The 18,825-nt window shown below is 43.6% G+C and overlaps 2 protein-coding genes across 9 annotated transcripts in view; one reads left to right on the top strand and one right to left on the bottom strand.

Annotated features, from left to right (window-relative positions):
* The window catches only part of NSUN6 (NOP2/Sun RNA methyltransferase 6), a 306,108-nt gene that overhangs the window by 185,953 nt on the left and 101,330 nt on the right, over nt 1-18,825 (bottom strand). The window lies entirely within an intron of this gene.
* The window catches only part of CACNB2 (calcium voltage-gated channel auxiliary subunit beta 2), a 369,559-nt gene that overhangs the window by 305,379 nt on the left and 45,355 nt on the right, over nt 1-18,825 (top strand). The gene's annotated exons all lie outside the window — the stretch shown is intronic.

Raw genomic sequence — 18,825 nt, 5'->3', positions numbered from 1 at the left:
AGGAACAGACTCTGGACTTATTAGTGTCTGAAGCCATCAGTCAGTACTCATCTGGTGCCCTGGTGTGCGAGGAAGCCAGGCCAGCAATGGGCGCCTTCTCCTATCTGTTACACGGTCACACAGAGAATTAACGTAACGTGCTTTAAATAGCTGATGTGGAGAGAGAGATTGACTTTTCGGTTGTTCTTGCTGCTTAAAAATACTTCTCTATTCCTGGCTGTAAAATAGCAATTGAAAACTGCCATGTAAAGTTGAAAATCATTTCTCGAGGTTTCAATTGTGTTTTCCGTGTATCTGAACCAGAGCCAGGGTGTCACTGGACGCGGAACCCAGGGCCCCAGGTGCGGCTCCCTGCCACGCTACTATCTGTGACCTTGAATGAGACCCAGAATTGCCGGGCTGTGTCTTTTCATTTTTAAAATGAGAAGGCTGGATTCCCTGGTGAAGGGCTCTTTGAGCTCTAAACGTCAAGACGATGAAACGGTATGCTTCCAGATATCTCCCCGAAATTGCTCACATAGAAAAAAGAGCCTTTTAAAACCATATAATGAGACTTCTGGTAAGAAGGAGCTGTCATGGTGGGGTGGGGGAGCATTGCACATCTCAGCTTGGCGTCAGCCCATAGGAGGAGAGCATGTGAGCGCTCAAGGGCCCGCAGACGTGTCATCTCACATACAACAAAGCGAGGGACAGTGGGGCAGGGTGACTTTCCGGGCTGTGGACTCTGGTTCTGGAGTCAGGGTCTGGCAGCAAGCCAGGTGATTAGTCAAGCTCACGAACTGAGGTGCCGTGAGTCAGTCCGTGCGGATGGCTAGGCTGCATGAACGTGAGGATGTCCACTCACCACCCGTGTGCCTCGTTCATGCGCTCCTCCGCAGCACCAGCTCACGGTCCCTGGGGAGGCGGCCCGGGTAGATGAGCGTGTAGCCGTGAAGCTCAGGGAAGCACCCAGCTTGCCTTTTGCAAGATCAGACTGCATGTTGGCTTCACGAGCCTGGTGATGCCTGCTAAATGTGGGGGGCGTGCTCGTCCATGGACCACGTCCTAAGAGTATGGCTGTCATTATTGCTCTCTGGATCAAGAGGTGCCTTACTGATCCTCTCCCTGACCACCCCCGTGCCCACCCCATAAGCAGATCTTACTGTTTATCCACGAGTATCAGACTGGCAGAACTCAAGACTGGTTAGGAAGGGGCCTCTGTCACTTCCTGTTTTGATGGTCCCTGTGCCTCTGTGCCGACCGCGACGTATGGTTCCCGCTCACTTACGATTCACAAAAACCTCTTTAAGATATGGGAACCAGGCTTAGAAAGGCTTACGTGCGCTGGGTCGCACAATCAGTTCATGGCCAAGGCTGGTCTCCCCAGGCCTTCTCAATAATTCAGCGACTGCACCGTGTTCTGCTTTCTCCCAGAGCCCCTGGGGAAACCCACTGACTTCTATTTACTGAGCTCAGAATCCTTCTGACTTTTGCAATTTTAATTTTCTTTTTCAAACCGTGGCCAATGGTGATGTTCCCTAGGACTAGTTAGATTTAAAATGTATACAGTGAAAAATATGTGGCACGTTGGTGTAGCCATTGGATTCTGAGCATGAAACGCATAAGCAGTCAACTTCCCGAGGCTGTTAAAACACAGGGGAGGATGTCAGTTGGGAGCCCAGCCGATAGCGGTATTCGTGTTTTTATCCACGTAAGACCTGGGGGGGAAGCGTGTCTTTCCACCAGAGTATGGATGCAAATCTGGCTGTTCTTAAGCTTGAGGCAGAGCCTGGAACACGGGAAGAGCACAGAGCAGGAGGCAAAGAGCTGAAGGGCCACACGATAGAGAGGAAAGACATTCTCCGATTTCTGAGTAATTGACGTCAGGAGAATTTGCAGGGAGGTTGTTTTGTTTTGTTCTGTTTTCTTTTGTTTGTGAGAGAACACAGGAAAGAAACACCTTTTTGTGTATAAATCTGCTGAAGTGTGCATTCAGGGTCCAGTTCAGGCGACTGCAGACAGGCTGCTATTAGTAATAAGGGACCTAACAGACAAACGCCACCATCCTGGGCTGGGAGGTACCAGTGGAGCCCTGACATGTGAGCTTAGGAAGCGCTGTACTCGATCAGGTGAGAGGATTTCTGAGCCGCCCAACCGTAGAAGGAACAAAAGGCAATTAATATAACACTGCCGCATTCCATTAATAATGTACTTATATGTAATCAAGCCACTCGGGGCACATTTTTCATTCTATAGGGGGGGTGGGGTGTGTTTTGTTTTTCTTAATTATTGTGTTGTCTATAGAAAGTTCCAGATTAAAAGTTCCCCCTGACTATCTGTAGCTGTCTGGAGCTCAGAGAGGGCCTGCGCATTAGGGGCAGCCATTGGGGGGTGGAGAGAAATGGGGAGAAGTTGGTAAAAGGATACAGCCTTTCAGTTACAAGATGAGTAGGGTCTGAGGGTCTAATGTATAACGTGGTGACGACAGTTGATAACACAATACGGTGTAATTGACATTTGCTAAGAAAGTGGAACTTAAATGTTCTCAAAAAAGTAAATATGGGGGGCAGTTATAGATCTGTTAATTAACTTGGGGGAGATCCTTTCGCTATGTGTGTGTGTGTGTGTGTGTGTGTGTGTGTGATCATGTAGTATACTTTAAACGTCTTACAACTCGATTTGTCATTTATACCTCAGTAAAGCTGGAGAGGAAAAAAAGAGCCATTTAGAAAACAAGAGCAAAAACAACTCTCTTCAAAGCTTTTCCTTCCCCGGGTACACTACAAGTAACTTAGCATAGAAACAATTCTAGAAAACTTAGCATACCGGAATTGAAATAGAATGAACAAGATGCTCCAAAGGAAAGAAGTAAAAAAGTAGATCATTTCTTTGTTACTACTTCTCCCAATTCTTCTGTTGTACACTGGGGGGCGGGGGAGGGGGGATCCTATAAATTGTGACTATTTGGGTGTTCAAAATTGTGGTTAGTATTTAGCACTTCTTTTCGAAAGTAGAAGTCCTTGATTTTGTGGGGGTCGATAGAAACGCATATGAATTATTACTGAAACCCTTTGATTTTTTTTCTGCCACGAGTAAACAGAAATAACCACAGAGCTTATGATCCAGTCTCCTGACAGGCCTGTGCTAAGAAATTTCTGCAGGCATACTTGAAGTTCTTAATAAAAATTCCAAGAAGATGGCTTATAGGAAGCATAAAAAATTAAGAAAACTTTGGGGAACCATGGTAGGGACTAACTTTCTTTCAAAACGTGTTGACAAATTGCTAGGACTGTTCTCTGAGGCAATGTATGAAGTACAGAAAGAAGACAGCTCATTACTTTTACAGTCAAGCAGTGTTTGTAATGCAAAAAATTTATGTCCCAGATTGTACATTATCCATTAAACTTGGCTTTGAATGACTCTGGGCTGTTTCAGAAAAACTAACTTGACCTCAGAGGAAATGGGTTATCGATATAAAGGGCATTCAAAAATATCATATTTTTAATTTTGTTTGACACTTTCAGAAAATGAACTTTAAATAATTTTCAAACAATGGTAACAACTCTGGAATACATGTGCATTTTTTTTCCCAAGAATACCTTCTTGAATGGGCCAACGCTAACTTGGACAAGTTTACATATGCTTGATTTTTAAAAATTATACTCAGATTATCTGAGAATCATAATTTATTTTTAATTTGTCTTTAAAATATTAGAGGTGTGGGGTTTCTTTCTCTTTGGTTACCAAAAGACTGGTTCTCCTTGACCTCTAAAATAAGGCAAGTCCCTCTACTTAAGTGTTATGGTAAGTACCATCACATCAGTGCATCTCCTTTGTAAAACTTACCACAACTGCAGTGAATAATGTTGTTATGTCAGTATTTCTCTCCCGCTAGGATATCCATCTCCCAGAGCAAAACCGTATTTTTTCTTGTTGATCTGTGTTCCCTTGAAGAGAGAACCTTGCACACAGAGGAACTGAACAAATACTTGATGAATTAAAGAGGAAATTATTTGATTACTGAGCTAATTCTACCAAGTGTAAGTGGTTAAGCTGTAGGAAGCAGAATTCAAAGCTTTTCTCCAACCTATCTTGAGACTTGGGATTTATAGTCCGGGCTAAGAGAACATAGGTATTTTTTCCCCTGTGTCAGTAGGCAAGAGAATTAGCACATCCTTCCAGAGGGAGATTTGGTGATCTATATCACACCTTTTTGGATAGAAACACCTTTTGATCTGAGAATTTACCGAAGGAAATAGTTAAGGATAACACGTTGTAGATGTGTGCAGTGAACTGAATGTGTCCCCCCTAGAATTCATATGTTGAAATCCTAACCCCCCAACGTGAGGTTATTAGGAGGGAAGGGCCTTTGGGAGGTGATTAGGACATGAGAATGAAGCCCTTAGGAGTGGGATTAGGGTCCTTATAGAAGAGACCCCAGAAGCTCTCTCACCCTCTTTTCTACCACACGAGGATACAGTGAGAACATCTAAGATGGCCGTCCGCCACTGGAAGGGGGCTCTCACCAGACTGACCATGCTGGTACTGTCCTCTCACACTCCCAGCTTCCAGTACAGGAAGAGAGAAATTTCTGTTGTTTATAAACCACTCAGTTCATGGTACTTTGTATAGCAGCCTGAACTGACCTAGACAATGTATATTTTAAATAGAAAAAGAAAAGTCGATCTTCTGATGCAGCCCCACAGATGGTCCCAGCCTTCCCTGTCTCTCGTCCGACCCATCTCTGAGGCAGTCCATCTGCGTGGGCTCTTTTGTGCACCTCACTTCCTATTCACCTCACTCCCCTCGGGTCTTCCCTGTTGACATGAGACGTTCTCGCGCAGGACCGTGCTTATCACAGAGTACGTGGACGCACAGGAGAGTCACACCAAAGCCAGAACACCCTTGACCAGTGCAGAGGTTAAGTAACACACTCCTCCTGGCAGACTGTCCCCAGACATGGCTTATGGGGCTTCTCAGAGAATCATCCGGAAGGACTAAGCAATACCGAGTGGCCGCCAAGTCAATAATGAGCCCTCATAGTTTCCTTCTCTCCTTCTCTGCTTTACTGTCTCTCACTTCTGTTCCCTGGATTTACTCCTCTGTAAACACTCTGCCTCAGCTTCTGCTTTCTGGGGGAACTGAGAGGTTATCTGATTGGTTAAGTGAGACATATTATTTAGTCAGTGGGTATAGATACGTACAACCATTAAAAGTGACATGGAAAGATATCTTTCTGTTACCACAGACATGCCCAAGTAAGTCAACAGTGCTCCTCCTTACGTTCCCACTCAGTAGCCAACCGCTTCCTCTGAAATCTTGACTCACAGAAGGCCATGAGGAAGTGGGAAAGAGCTCCCGACTTGACTGAAGATGTTTAAGCAGATACTTGAGATGCCTTCAGTAAAGCTCTTTGGAGTCATTACAAGTGTTAAAGTAATTAAACAAAAGACCATTTGACTGGGGTGACTCTAATGTCTTGGAAACCTATGAAAACACCCCGAAACCAAGCCAGAGCCGATTCCTATAAATGCATTCGTATCCCAGGAAACAAACCCATCAGTAATAGCCAACTAGGCTTTCGCAGAGAAGGCAACTGCTTAACCTGTAGCCAGTGCCTTTCCTTGGCTTCCGTGTCTTCTCTAGAAAAGCCTTTCTCCCAGCTCCTGTCGGTGGAGGGTTCCCAAACCCTTGTGGTTCCGTGCTGCCTGGTTTGACTCGTGTTTGGTCAGACACGTTCTCGAACGTTGTAATACACCTGAGTTTATCTTTTAACACAAGTTATGCTCAGCGTTTAGTTGTAGATGTGCAAATAGTAACGTCGCACCTAAAAATCTAAAAATACAACCCAGTCAGTATTCAGCATCCGTCGTTATGACAAAATTCTTCACACATCAGAGCCGATTTCTGCTTTCCTCCTTCGCACCCTGTCCTGCCCTCTCCAGCACAGTGCTAGGCGGTCACAGAAGGTTCCTTTGGCTGGTGGTACAGCCATGAAGGATCAGACAGGGTCTCCTGTCTGGAGCTTGCCGCCCACAGCGCTCCGCACTGATGTATGCACTGCCAAAACATTTGGTTTTGGTCACGGAGATCGTTTGCTCCATGTTTTCTGTTTAGGAAAAACAAAGCACGCAGTGCGAACTAAACAATAACAAAACACACGCAAGCTTGCGTCACTTGCGCTCGCTGGATCCGAGGGACTTGGTTAGCGAAGACTGCGGCTGTGGGAGCAGGAAGTGTACAGAATGAAAACAAAACAAATACTCTGTCTCCCCCTGTTTGTCAGCCTGCACTTTGTCAAGGCTCCCCTCGAATTTGTTGAGAACGCTCCTCGGGAAATTCCTTGTAGTGTGTAATTTTCTAAGTACGGAACAGGCCTTTTCATAATGGCTTAAATGCAAAGCGGTGCTTTAGAAGGGATACGACTGCCGGTTTGTCTTCATTCTTTCGTTCCTGACCTTGCAGTGGAAGAAAAGTACTTAGGAGAAGCTGGATGGCAACATGTCAAACCACTTGTGTGACGGGTTCTGGATGTTTCTAGGCTGCACTTTGTGGACTGAGGCCCTTCAGAGGATGATGGGCCTTGGTCCCTGTTGATATGACCCTACATCACCACACTTTTTATTTTGTGTGTGTGTGTTTAAATTTTTTCATTTCAAGAAAAATGGAGATGATGTAATTTGGAGAAAACCGGCTAAGACATGGGACCGCTAGGTAGGTTCGCTGTAGCCTGTGAGCAAACGGAAAGTGGAAACAGAAAGTAGTTATTCAGGTGTTGGAACAGTAACTACACACACGAAAGGCGCAGCCGACCAACAGCAGGGGAAAGTGAGCAAGTGTGTTTGAACACGCCCCCTCCCCCCAGGAATCCAGACTTTTCAGCTGCCCTTGCTAACGCGCTTGGGTCTGGTGGAGGCGCCAAGCTCCCCAGCTGGGGTCTCTACAGGCTTGAGGAAGGAGACCCTGAATCCTGCTCCAGCCTGTCTTTTGACCCACTCAGTGCTAGATTTTAAACAAAGATGTTAAGTAAATGTGTGTTGAAGTGTGCGTGTGTCTGTCTGTCCGTCTCTGTGTTTTGACTTGACATTTCCCTGATTTTCTCTGGATTTTGGGTAAAGAAACTCTCTTTGGTTCTGAATGATGTTTATGTCAAAATAATGTAGATTAAAGTTGTGCTTTTTACTAGAAGTGTGAACTATGATATAGATTTGGTTCAAGCAACCGTGCGAGTCTGCTTTGGCTCCCATAACAAAATACCATACACCGTGTGGCTTGAACGACAGAAATGAATGTTCTCACCGTTCTGGGGGCTGAAGGTCTTCAGTCATGGTCTGGCGAGGTCTGTTTCTGGAGGGATGCTCTCCTTGGCTTGTAGAGGGCCCCCTTCCTGCTGTGTCCTCCCTTGGCCTTTCTTTCCTCTGTGTGAGCCTTGAAGGAGAGTTGCCTGCTGTCTCCTCCCTGTCTTACCAGGACACCAATCCCGGTGGATTAGAGCCCTACCTTTATGACCTCATTTCACTGAACTTCTATAAAGACCCTATCTCCCAGTACAGTTACACTGGAGGCCAGGGCTTCAATATCTGAATTGGGGGGGGGGGGGATGGTGGAGGGGGGTACACAAACATTCAGTCCCTAACAACTGAAGAAAAGACAAGTTTTTCAGGTTGTTGTTGTTTTTAAGCGGCGAGCGTAAAGTAAAAATGGTTTCTGAATTATACCATTAACTTCCAAATAACTTGAGAAATACTATTATGCTTGGTAAAACTAACCAGTAGTAAAATTAAATATAAACACTTTTTTCTTCTTAAGAGACTGGCTTAGCCGAAAATTACTTCTAAGTCATCTCCCTTCTAAGGTGACAAGACCCACATTTCCCAACCCAGAATAAATAAAATCGAGCACATTCTCCTCGTGTTGGCTTCTAGCCCCACTTGGAGGAGTCGTTATGCCTTCTGAAGATTCTGCTCTAGGGAGAGACAGCCTCACTAGGGAAAAGAAGCCAGTGTGTTCTTTTTGAAGGAGAATACATTCCTTAGATGACAGTGGAATTCACTGAAATTGCTGATACGGTCTCTGTTCTTCATGTGGGATTTCTTACTCGATAAATCTCTCCATGGGTGTTTGCTAATCTTTTACATGCATTAGTTGGAGACCTTGGATCCAAAGTCATCAAATTCTTGACACGCAGAAAGAAAGATGTGTGCCGCATTTCTCTGTATGTGTATGTGTGTGCACACATGCATATTAATCATATAAAACAAAATCCTGATCAGACCAACCTTGCTCCCATAATGATTTAGCCATCTGGGTTTGACAGGCCCTGAGCTCTGTGGTAGCCGAACCTTGCATTGAGTAGGTAAAGCGTAAGCACCTGATAATTGATTTCTGTAAAAAAAAAAAAAAAAAAAAATCAATCCCTTAATCAAGTCCTTTAACAGTTATTTATGTATACCTGCTGCTATGGGAAATGCTTGGAGGCCCAGGAGTGTAACTGCTGGATCATAGCGTAGTTCTATTTTTAAGTTTTTGAGGAACTTTCATACTGTTTTCCACCGTGGCTATACCAGTTTGCATTCCCACCAGCAGTGCATGAGGGTTCCCTTTTCTCCACAGTCTTTTCCGATACTTGTTATTTTCTCTTTTTTAAGATTTTATTTATTTATTTGAGAGAGAGAGCACAATCGGGAGGAAGGGCAGAGGGAGAGGGAGAATCGGACTCCCCGCTGAGCAGGGAGTCCGAAATGGAGCTCAGTCCGAGGACCCCGGGATCATGACTGAGCAGAAAACCGACGCTTAGTCCGTTCTCAGCCTAGTTCTCATCAAAGAGATGAATAGTCTTGTCTTTTTGATACTGACAGGGGTGAGGTGATATCTCATAGTAGTTTTGATTTGCATTTCCCTGATAATGAGTGATGTTGAACATCTTTTCGTGTGTCTCTTGGCCATCTGGATGTCTGCTTTGGAAAAATGTCTGTTCAGGTGTTCTGCCTGTTTTTTAATTGGACAGTTTTTATTTTATTTTATTGGTCTTGAGTTGTATGAGTTCTTTATAAATTTTGGCTATTAACCCCTTTTCAGATATATGATTTTTCAAATATTTTCCCCTTTAGTAGGTTGCCTTTTTATTTCATTGATGTTTTCCTCTGTGGTGCAGAACCTTTTCAAGTTTGGTGTAGACCCACTTACTTATTTTTGCTTTTGCTACTTTTGGTGTCAGATTCAAAAAATCAGTGGCAACACCTGTGTCAAGGAGGTGATCACTTATGTTTTCTTCTAGAAGTGTTATGGTTTCAGGTCTTACATTCAAGTATTTAATCCATCTTGACTTAAGTTTTGTATATGGTGTAAGACAGTGGTCTTTTTCTTTTGCATGTGGGTGTCCAGTTTTCCCAGCACCATTTACCGAAGAGAATGTCCTCTCCCCATTGTATATTCTTGGCTCCTTTATCATAAATTAATTGACCATATATACATGGGTTTATCTCTGGACTGTTGTATTCCATTGATTTCTGTGTATGTTTTTATGCCAATATCGTACGTACTCTTTGATTACTATAGTTTTGTAATATAGTTTAAAAGTGGGGAACGTAATGCCTCCAGCTTTGTTCTTTACCAAGATTGCTTTGGCTAATTGATGTCTTCTTTGGTTTCATATAAATTTTAAGATTTACAAATTTAATTCATAGATTAGATATGTAAATCTAAATCACATTTCTATTGTGAAAAATGCCATTGGAATTTTAATAGGGATTGCATTGAATCTTAGATTGCTTTGGGTAGTATGGACATTTTAACAGTATCCTTCCACTGCATGAGCATGGAAGATCTTTCCATTTATTTGTGTCTTCCTCAATTTCTTTCATCAGTGTCTTGTAGTTTTCAGTATACAGGTCTTTTACCCCTTGGTTAAATTTATTCCTAGGTATTTTATTCTTTTTGCTGCAATTGTAAATGGGATTGTTAATTTCTCTTTCTGATAGTTTGTTATTAGCATATAGACCCACCACAGACTTTTGTATATTGATTTTGTATCCTGCAACTTTACTGAATTTATCCGTTCTTTTTTTTTTTTTTTTAAAGATTTTATTTATTTATTCGACAGAGATAGAGACAGCCAGTGAGAGAGGGAACACAAGCAGGGGTAGTGGGAGAGGAAGAAGCAGGCTCCCAGCAGAGGAGCCTGATGTGGGGCTCGATCCCATAACGCCGGGATCACGCCCTGAGCCGAAGGCAGACGCTTAACCGCTGTGCCACCCAGGCGCCCCTGAATTTATCAGTTGTAACAGTTTTTTTGGTGGAGTCTTTAGGGTTCTCTCTATATAATATGTCATCTGCAAACAGTGACAGTTTTACTTCTTCCTTTCTAATTTGGATGCCTTTTATTTCTTTTTCTTGCCTAATTGTTCTGGCTCCCCAAATCTCTTTTCAATTAACAGCCACCATAGTACTGTTAACACATCAGACCGCATCACTCTGCTGCTGAAAAATCCTCTAGTGACTTATCTCATTTAGAGCAAAAGCTGAACATCTTGATTGTGACCTGAAAAGCCCCATAAAACCTGCGAGCTCTGACCTCCTCTTTTGTTCTTTTCCCTGGTTCCCTCCACCCAGCCAGACCTGGTCTTCCTTGGACACGTCTGGCCTGCTTCCACGGTCAGGCCTCTGCCGTGGCACTTTCCTCTGCCTGGAGTTCGCATTATCTGCATTCACTGACCTCCTTCATGCTTTTGTTCAAATGCCACCTGCCCTGTCCCCTTGCACCCGGGCTTTGCTTACCTTGTTTTGATTTTTCTTTTTCTACAACATTCCTTCGAACATATACTTTGCCTTGTGTTGTCTGTTACTTATGCTTTGTTTCTCCCGCCCTGGAATGTAAGCTCCCAGAGGGCATGAGAATCTTAGTTTGTATTGTTCACTGTCCAAAACAGTGCTTGACACACAAATAATGAATGGATGAGAACTCTAAAGAGGTTTCCCCTAACTATCCCATTTCATGTTGCCTATTCACCCTTCACCCCCATGGTTACTCTCTATTCATATAACTTTTTTTTTCTACTTTGTTATTGGATATTCCCTCTACTGGAATACAAATTAAGCTATGTGGGGGCAGGGACTCAAGGTAATAAACATGTTCTTATAAATATTCATTAAGGGAATCAGTTCTACAGAAGAACTTTGAAATTTCTCAAATCCATTAACTGCATATGTAAATTTTGTCTTGTGACAAATCTGATGATTTGCTTATTCAGTCAATGTTCAATGGTCAGAATACATAATTAGTTACATTCTTTTTATCACTGTGGCTTGATATATTTGGCTACTAAAGAATTCCCACGGGCGCCTGGGTGGCTCAGTCAGTTAAGTATCTGCCTTCCGCTCAGGTCATGATCTCAGGGTCCTGGGATCCAGCCCTGCTTCCAGCTCCCTGCTCAGTGGGGAATCTGCTTCTCCCTCTGCCCCTCCCCCAACTAGTGCACACCCACATGCTCTCTCCCTCTCTCAAATAGGTAAATAAAATCTTAAAAAAAAAAATTCCTAGACTCTCCTTGGTAGTTTATAATAAATTAAGGAAATATTTTTTAAAGTTCGATGATTGGTAAGACTCAAGGCAAGATTTTTAACAACATGCTGTAGAATCTTTTGCCTGTATGTATAGGGAATCAAATAAAGTTGAAGATTTTCATTTTTTTAAAAGATTTTTAAAGTTCATTATCTCCTACTACAGTCATTGTGTCCTGATAGCCTTAGGTCTAGTGATTCCAGAAGGTTGTGAAAATGTAAACATTTGCTCCTGCTGTAAACCTCAAATGTATCTCTAACAAGAACCTGTGGGCTCTCACTGGCCCCAGCCTCTGGGGCACTAACACACCTTCCTTTGGTTATGTGAGAAAGCAGGTCCCGTGGCCCCAGAGCTGTGAGAACACCCCTCTGCACCTGCTAGTTGGGGTTCCGTCCATGCCCGCGCATAACCAGCTTCCGGCATCCATCTCTCAGCACAGTAGAGCATATGGCGGCATGATGAACGAACTGAAGGGAGGCTCGAGGGAGGGCGTGAGTCAGAGGAGGAGGAGGAAAAGGAGGCGGAACATTTGGGAGGGCTGAGATGTTGCTGGCCCATCCTTCTGGGACAACAGGCCGGACTGTCCTGGGGCTGGATTGGGCCTGGGGCAGGTGGTGGTGAAACCAGGGGGTTTGAGTCTTCAGCATTCAGCTGTACTCATAGCTCCGTGTAGTCGTCCCTCAGAAGATTCCACCCTGAGACCAACTGACAAAAACTCCCCAGGCTTCCACCATCGAAGCCAAAGAATCCTTGGTGATACAGCAGCTGCCACGGGAAAGGGACCTAGAAAAGGAATCTTTCCAAAAGTAATAAACTTACAAAACAAAGTTAGAGTGCTCCCAGAATGACAGCCAGGCCAGTGAAAATCCTGAAAGTTGGTCCAGGAAACATTTTCTCATAAGGAACTTGGCATGACTTTTTCTTACCCTTTTCAGAGGCAGTATATATATTATAAATTCCTTAATGGATACATTCTTTATAGTATATTCCTCATATATACAGTATATTATACTATAATATAGTAGCTGTGGTTGTTCAGTTCTCCCCGTGCAGCCTCCTTGGGGGCACTTTTAGAAGCCACAAAACCACATGTTTTGATATCTCAGTTCTCTTTGCATGAAATAGAGCTTTATATGTTGTGGAAAAGAGAAGAGAGAGAAGTTGTATACAAATGAACAAAAATCATGATTTGACATTGTTACTGATTTATTAGACCACAAATCAGTTCAAGTGCCAAGAGGCAGAAATACATGACCTTTACAATAAATGCCCATAGTGCTGTTTTGTTTTTTTCAAGATTTTATCTATTTGAGAGACAGAGGGAGGGAGTACAAGCAGGGGGAGGGGCAGAGGGACAGGGAGACGCAGACTCCCCGCCGAGCAGGGAACCCCATGGGGGGCTCGATCCCAGGACCCTGAGATCATGACCTGAGCTGAAGTCAGACGCTCAACCAACTGAGCCACCCAGGTGCCCCGAATGCCCATAGTTCTAACACATGAAATTGCTCAGTGTTACCTGTTTTTTAAAAAAATGGGCTAAACGACACTATAAGGCAGACTTTGGCCTGATTTTTTTTTTTTTACCTCTTTCTGTCCCAATTTTTGAGCGTTTTGTAAAATATAATTTTCAAGTGTTCAGAATATCACACAGACATTCAAGTGCTCTAAAATGGCCATCCACGTGCCCCTGTGGATGAAAGGCCGCAGGAAAGGCTGCAGAGAGCTCAGGCTTTAGAATGAGATCGTTGGGTTTGAATATCCCCTCCATTATTTGTGGCCTAGGAGAACTCTTTTGAGCCTCATTTCCCTCATCTGGGAAAACCAGTTGTTGCTGAGATGTAATGAAACGCGCCAGTCTCTGCATAACACGCAGCACACCGCTCAGCCCAGAGTCGTAGCTCTTATAATTCGATTGTAAGTCATGCCGTGCACAAGATGAGGAAGGACGTGGAAGAGAAGAAAAGAATTGCTTTACCTCTGTATTATTTATTCATCTCCCTTTTCAAACATATCTGAAAACAGCCCAGAGAGAGATACCGTGGTGAGGTGACGCAGCCTTTGGAAAGCACTTTTGCATAACACTCTGGATGATGAGATGCTCTCCTCTTCTACAGATCAGTGCTTACTGAGTGAAGACAGCTTAGTTCACAAGCTGACGTGCAGCAGACTTTTAATTCTTTGTGCCAAAAGGTGACCACAAAATGAGAGGGGTCTACCAACCACCTTACACTGTGGAGCATATGCCAGCAGAAGGTCCCGTTACGTGGGCACGGGAGTGAGGAGCAGAGACTGGTAGGACCGTATGCCCCCCACCTCGTATGGCGTCCACAGCCACATAGGTGAGCCAGGAATCCAGGTAGAAGGAAACAGCGACGCTGGGCTCCAGCTATGGCACTGGCCTGAGAAAGAAAGCTCTCAGGATATTACTGAGGTCGAAAGAAAGTGGAATTAAGGATCACGTGGTCTCCCAACCAATTTATTATCCCAATGATTCTGAGGAGGAGGGTGATTCCAAGTCTCAGTTTCAGTTGGGATTTAAGTACTGTTCCACACCAGTCCTGCTAGGACCCTACCTAGGGCGGTGGGCCACCTTTACATGTGTGTTTTCTGCCTTGCTTCCCTACCTTCCCCTCCAGCCATGACCAAGTCTTTCAGGCAGATCTTATAAGGCCCTGGAGTTAGAGAGTGGGTGAAGAACAACTTGAAGGGGAGCCTGCGACCTGGGGGCAAAGCCCGCTCCTCAGAGCGCACCATTACTTTTGGCCGAGAGGCCTGGCCCAGCCTTGCTTCCCTCAAGGCCCAGGACAGGGAGGGGGCCCAGCATGTGTGACAGCTCTGGCTCCATGTGTCCCCACCATTCCCTCTGTCCTGGTGTTCCGAGGAGGCCTCCATAGGGACAGGGCTTCCTGGCATCTGTTCACTCTTGCTTTTCAGGACTTTGTCTTACCTTAGGAAGAGAGCATAAAAAAGAGAAAGTAAACAGCGGCTGGCCTCCACACATAAATACCCCAACATTCCGTTGTAGCCATAGATTCTTACCACGGGTCGCATGAGTGTGAAGGGGGAGCCACTGAAGCACGTCCCTAGGCCCTGATGAGAGAAGAGACACTGGAAAACCATAAAAACACAGCAGGCTTCCTTCTGGGCTGAGAGCGTGTGTGTGAGCAGGAACAAGGCCGAGAGGCCCAAATAAGGAAAGGAGGAAGTCCTGGGAGGACCCTACAGCCAGCAGGCCAGAAATGCGGGTGTCCACTGAAAGCTGGGTATGTTCGATTTAAAAAAAATGGTTTCATGGGATAAACATTCAAAGATTCCTTAAGCCACGTTCCCTTGGGACTTCAAGTTGGTTAAAAAAATAAAAGCCTCTGTGACTGAGAACTGTCAAAATCAGAATTCAAGAGCTAGAACAGTGGAAGCAAACAGATACGGGGAAACTGTACCATTTTCTCACGTCCGAGACAGTACGAAGGAACGCACACTGGAGAATCTTGAGTGTAATCGTCATTTAGCACCGCGGCATATGGCCGGTCCTCAACTGTCTTAACTAGTTTGGTCTAAGGAGCATCGCAGTGGAAGAGCACAGAGGAAGCCGTTTATGTAGCGTCTTAAAAGATGGGTGAATATGGGCAGACATTTAGTTGGGTACGGCATTTATTATGGTGTATGGCCAGTGCCCCCTTTTTTTTTAAGCTTTTATGTATTTGAGAGAGAGGGTGGGTGGATAGGGGGACGAGCAGGGGGGGAGGGAGAGGGAGGGGGAAAGAATCTCAAGCAGAGTCCTTCTGAGCCCAGAGCCTGACATGGGGCTCAATCCCATGACCCTGAGATCATGACCGGAGTCAAATCTAAGAGTCAGATGCTTAACTGATGGAGCCACCCATGCGCCCTGCAAATGCCACTTTATTGAGCACTGTCTATTCTGAACACTAGCCTGCCTTATGCATGCGGTTTTTATGAGTTTGGGTTTTTGCAGGGAGGTAGGGTGGTGGTGGTGGTTAGACTCCACGTATAAGTGAGATCATACAAGATTTGCCTTTGTCTGTCTAACTCATTTCACTTAGCATAATGCCTTTGGGGTCCATGCAGGTCGTTGCAAATGGCAGGACTTCCCATAACTCGTGACACGCATTTTCTGAAATCTCATAATCACGCTGCCATATTGGTGTTATTCCTCTCATTTGAGCCATGAGGAAACATTGCTCAGTGAGGGTAAGAAATATGCCCAGCTGCTCACCTGGGCAGTGGCAGAATCAGAATTCAAATCCAGGCGCATTTAAAATGCCCTGTTCTTGAACCCATTACGCACGGAATTGATGTGGAAAATATCTTCCATGTAGTAGGCGTGCTGCTTGAGTTAGAGCTGAAGTGAGTTCAGGGAACCAAAGGTGACACCGTCATTCGGCCCCTTTGGTTTGCATTCTGGGGTTTTTTTTTTCTCTTATTTTGATAAAAGCCTTTTTCCTCCTCTTCACTTTCACTGTTGTCCATTCTAATTTTAGAAATGTAGTTCTTTTTTTATATAATAATTTTTTATTATGTTATGTTAGTCACCATACAGTATATCCTTAGTTTTTGATGCAATGTTCCATGATTCATTATTTGCGTATAACACCCAGTGCTCCATGCAATACGCGACCTCCTTAGTACCCATCCCCGGCCTAGCCCAGTCCCCTCCCCCCCTCCCCTAGAAATGTAGTTCTTGGAGTAGAGACACCGAGGGACAAGATTCTGCTGTTCTTTCCTCCTTGTAGGTTGTATACAGCTGACGCCCATACACAGCTCCATCTCTAACACTAGCATTACTGGTTACATGAGCCGAGGAAGGAGGAACATTCCGTATTGATGTCTTAGACTGTCAGAACATAAAATGATGATCTGTGGCCCCTGTTACTGTATGCTAGCCTTCACCACACCTTCAGTTTTTCTGTCTTTCGGTGTTTCCTCTTCCTGGGACTCCAGTCTTTGAAAAGTTAATGCATAAAAGACATGAGATTTTTCATAGGATCCTCTGTGGAATTGTACATTTAAAATTTATGTCTTCCAGTGACGAAAACACATATGCAATGCTTAAACTCTGTATCCTCCAAGGAATAAAAGACCTTGGGGGAAATGAGAAATCATGCTAACATTAAAAAAAAAAAAAAGAAAATCTTGGACCTACGTTTTTGTGATCAGAAACTCTCCTGAATGATGGAAAAAATCGATTCAAGAAAATCCTATTTCTAGCAGTATAACCAAGTCTGATGAAGACTATGTCTTCTTTTAAAGGGCACCATCTTATACTGCTGGTTGCGGTTTAAAATGGTGTAGCCCAGTTGGATGGTAGTTTGGAAGAGAATTGAAGAAGGTCTTGATAACTCATGGCTTACTCATGCTACCTCTGGGAATCTGTCCCAAGGAAAGAATTCTAAATAGAAAGAGACTTTTTGTATGAAGATTTTTCAAAGAAGAATATTTATCGTAGTGAAAAAATAATTATAAACCTACATAGCAAAAAAGGTGAATGGTTGGGATAATTTTTTAAGTGGTAGATTTAAAAAGCATCATATCACATGAAGACATAGTATATTACTTTAAAAATTGGATAAAAATGAAATATGATTGTAGCTGTGGGAGTAAAATCTATTTAAAGAAATTTCAAGAAAAAATGGAAGCACCATCACTTTTCAAGGATTGTGTTTCACAAAAATAGGCTCAAAATGGATGAAAGACCTAAATGTGAGACAGGAATCCATCAAAATCCTAGAGGAGGACACAGGCAGCAACTTCTTTGACTTTAGCTGCAGCAATTCTTGCTAGACACGTCTCCAAAGGCAAGGGAAACAAAGGCAAAAATGAACTATTGGGACTTCATCAAGATAAAAAGCTTTTGCACAGCAAAGGAAACAGTCAACAAAACCAAAAGACAACTAACAGAATGGATGGAGATATTTGCAAATGTCTTATCAGATAAAGGACTAGTATCCAAAATCTATAAAGAACTTATCAAACTCAACACCCAAAGAACAAATAATACAATCAAGAAATGGTGAGAAGACATGAATAGACATTTCTCCAAAGAAGACATAACAAATGGCCAATAGACACATGAAAAAAAAAATGCTCAACAGCACTCGGCATCAGGGAAACACAAATCAAAACCACAATGAGATACCACCTCACACTGGTCAGAATGGCTAAATGAACAAGTCAGGAAACAACAGATGTTGGCAAGGATGTGGAGAAAGGGGAACCCTCCTACACTGTTGGTGGGAATGCAAGCGGGTGCAGCCACTCTGGAAAACAGTATGGAGGTTCCTCAAAAATCTGAAAATAGAACTACCGTATGACCCAGCAATTGACCTACTGGGTATTCACCCCAAAGATGCAAACGTAGTGATCCAAAGGGGCACCTGCACCCCAATGTTCATAGCAGCAATGTCCACAATAGCCCAACTATGGAAAGAGCCCAGATGCCATTAACAGATGAATGGAGAGATACTACTCAGCCATCAGCAAAAATGAAATCTTTGCCATTTGCAACGACGTGGATGGAACTAAAGGGCATTATGCTAAGCGAAAAAAGTCAATCAGAGAAAGAAAATTTTACGATCTCACTCACGTGCAATTTAAGAGATGAAACAGAGGATCATAGGGGAATGGAGGGAAAAATAAAACAAGGCGAAATCAGAGAGACAAACCATAAAAGACTCTGAATCATAGGAAACAAACTGAGGATTCCTGGAGGGGAAGTGGGGGGGAGTTGGGGTAACTGGGTGATGGACATTAAGGAGGGCACGTGATGTAATTAACACAACATATTAAGACTGATGAAGTGCTGAACTCTACCTCTGAAACTAATACACTATATGTTAATTGAATTTAAATTTTAAAAAATAACTAAAATTTTAAAAAAGATTGTGTTTCAGTGGTAGAATTATGGGCAACTTTTCTTTCTTTTTTTTTTAAAGTCCCTATTTCCATTTGAGAAGAGTATCTTTTATGTCATTAAAGATCGTAGTGGATACCAAGAATCGGTTTTCCTATGCTTACGTCCACTTTATGTCTACTGTGCCCTTATCCAGAATGTGGTAGCCTTTCTTAGTCTGCATATTGTGGATGGATCTGAGTGACTTTGTGGCTCTTAGCTTGGTCCTCAACACAGACAACAATCCCATAGAACAGAACAAGTGTGGAAAATTTGGAAATAAAGATGGTCTCTTATTCCCAATCCCCAGTTTTCCTCCCTGACAAGCCAGGTCAAAGAAGAGCTCCTTCGGTAGGGAGAAACTTCTCAGAAAAAATCC

Source organism: Ursus americanus, chromosome 31 (assembly GCF_024610735.1).
Source record: "Ursus americanus isolate L20-20 chromosome 31, mUrsAme1.1.p, whole genome shotgun sequence".
NCBI lineage: Eukaryota > Metazoa > Chordata > Mammalia > Carnivora > Ursidae > Ursus > Ursus americanus.
The sequence above is the reverse complement of the archived record's forward strand: the minus strand, read 5'-3'. Positions and strand labels throughout refer to the sequence as shown.